The 2,720-nt window shown below is 34.4% G+C and overlaps 1 long non-coding RNA gene across 1 annotated transcript; it reads left to right on the top strand.

Annotated features, from left to right (window-relative positions):
• On the top strand, positions 1-454 carry LOC107104353. The gene is made up of 2 exons (XR_001482248.1): positions 1-140; positions 296-454. It is a non-coding gene; the product is annotated as an uncharacterized LOC107104353 (long non-coding RNA).
• Positions 455-2,720: the final 2,266 nt, after the last annotated feature.

Below are 2,720 nucleotides of genomic sequence, written 5' to 3'. Positions count from 1 at the left end.
TCCTATAAAATTCTTTTTGATTTTACAGGAGAATCAGTGGTTTTGGAGTGACAGTACTCATTTCCACTTTAACAACTGGTGTTCTGGAGAGCCTAATAACTTACATGGAAAGCAGCATTGCCTTTGCATCAACCATGGATGTAAGATTATGTTTAACTCGAATAAAATGTCTTATTCAGAGATGCTGCATTAAGTATGTTGTTGTTTATGACATTTAATATTATTTAGTTAAAGGGTTGTATCATCAATTTAATCCTTTTGAAGAAAAGTTACAATTCTCCTTTTTTTAATGCAGATCAGAAGTGCTGGGATGACTTACAGTGCTCCTACCCTAAACCATCTGTCTGTGCCAGGAAAGGCTACTGAACAGTCTTTAATTCTATCCTTTACTCTATCGCTGTTAAACAACTTATGAAAACAAAAGAGTTGCAACATTTACTGATATACCATTAATTCTTTGGACTTCTTCCTATTTAAATAACCTGAATTTGTTGTGGAAGTCTGCTTTAACCGCTGCTTTATTCTGTGGAAAATAAAACGCTCCAGCAAGAAGATGAAAAATTGTTGTTTTTTGTTTTTACATTGAAACATTGGCTATCTCCAGGTACTTTCCAGGTACAGTCCAAAAACGTGACTGTAATTGGCTTCTCTGAATTCCCCTTAGGTGTGAGTTTGTGTGAAAGGTTGTTTTGTCCTGTTTGACTTTGTGTTGCCCTACGATGGACTGGCGACCTGTCCAGGGTGGACCGAGCCTCTCAGCTGGAGATAGATGCCAACACCCCTCACAACCCCATTCGAGATAAACATAACGGAAAACAGATGGATGGCGAAAGATAAGCTTTATTCTGAAAAGCTGAACTATGACTTCTTTTTTTCTATCATGTTTAAAAACTAAAACAAAAAAGGAAATGCTACACACCATGTCATGCTTAAACCAAGTGGAACTTGTGGTCTGCTTTGTCATCATTCAATTCAAATGAGATCAAATTTAATAAAATCTGAAAATACTTCATTTGAGTTTATCTTTAAATCAACATTTCAACTCGCCACAAAACCAGCTAAAAAAAGAATTGATTGTTTAACACTGTTTTCTGATCTCAGCTTAAATAAACTTGGTGTTACTGTTCAAACCACAGGCATTTGACATAGTGTCAGTTTCCATAATTGTTGTTTATGCATCACAAAACTGTTGAGAGAGTCAACCCAGATGATATTTTCAGGAAACTACATGTTAGCCAAGCTACCCTGAAGGATGTTGCCGTCCATAAACAAAGCAATCTTTTTGCTCGCATCTGGAAGGTGCTGCAAAGCCGACAAATGCCATTACTCAAAACAGTAAAATACTTTTTATAGGCATGCTCCCTGTCACTAACTTAAGTCTCCTGAAAAACCTTCATCTTACCAAACAGTTTTAAATTTTATAAAATTATTGTTAATATCTTTTATAATGCGGGATCACAAAAAAGTGTGCTATGTATGACTGTTGGAACAAATGTATATAAAAATATCTCATATTTACTCATTTTCTAATACCTTTTATCCTTTCATACTGAATATCTATTTATTTCCCTTAAAGACTGCAATGCCTTTGTAGTAATTTCTGTTTGTAGAAGCTAAGAGGGACTGACCTTGGAAAAGACTCATACTAGGTTTAGTGAGTTGAAGCAGGGGCAACAACCTGCAGGTATCTCCTCACTCTACACAGGTGCAAAATATATAACGTGCACTTTAAAAGGTTGATTTGGCTTATGTTAGCTCTTTCACACTGTTGAGGAAAGAGACAGGCTCTGTTACTCTACAATGAACCAGTTAAATATGCACATACACCCGAGAAAAAAGCAAAATTCCCCATGACAATGCTCTCTGAAGAGTGTAATAAGTGCCATTATTCATATTGACATGAGTCCTGGATTTGCCTGAGCTGAAAGGCCACTCAGAGAGAATGAAGCCATATCATTAAAAGCATCATCAAAGGACAAGATTTGCAAATTGTATCTTTGGAAAAGATAACAGAACAAATTGGGTGAATCTTAACATATCTTAAATAGGGCACATTTGAGGTATTTCAGATTGCTCTTAGCTTAAAAATCTTCCTTAAGGTTGCAGTTAATCATATTTTCTATGTACTCTGACCCTAAAAAACAAACAGCAGACACTCTTGACCATGGGCCAAATTCACAACAGGTATAACAGACTCAGACTCAATTCCTCAGTGCTTATTGGCCAACCCTAAGGTTAGTAAAAAAATAACAAAACAAAATTATAGTAGTAAAAATTAAGTTTCAGATACCAACAAAATGTTTACACATTTTAAGTGTCCATTTTGACATTTACCCACATGGTTTTCAACTGACAGTCCCTTAGACATGTACAGTTGTGCTTGAAAGTTTACACACCCATTAAATAAAATCATAAATTCACATTAGTATTTCAAATAACAAAAAACTGAAAAAGAAATAATATTCCTTGTTAAAATGTACCTTACTTTACTAAAGTGGATATGATTTCCCATTTATGAAAAATATAAACAAACACATTTTGCTTTGCATTAAATAGTTTTCTTTATTATTTTCATTCTTGAGAACTCGTAAAATCCTGTTTTATTTTTTGCCTGTGTGATCTTTTTTTCAATTTTAACTATTTTCCCCATGTACTAAACACCAACATTTAGAGTTCCTCTTTCAAACACTTGTCCTAAAAAGTTATTTTCCTTAAATAGA

Source organism: Cyprinodon variegatus, unplaced genomic scaffold, assembly GCF_000732505.1.
Source record: "Cyprinodon variegatus isolate N-32 unplaced genomic scaffold, C_variegatus-1.0 Scaffold1705, whole genome shotgun sequence".
NCBI lineage: Eukaryota > Metazoa > Chordata > Actinopteri > Cyprinodontiformes > Cyprinodontidae > Cyprinodon > Cyprinodon variegatus.
This window is presented reverse-complemented; position numbering and strand designations above follow the sequence as displayed.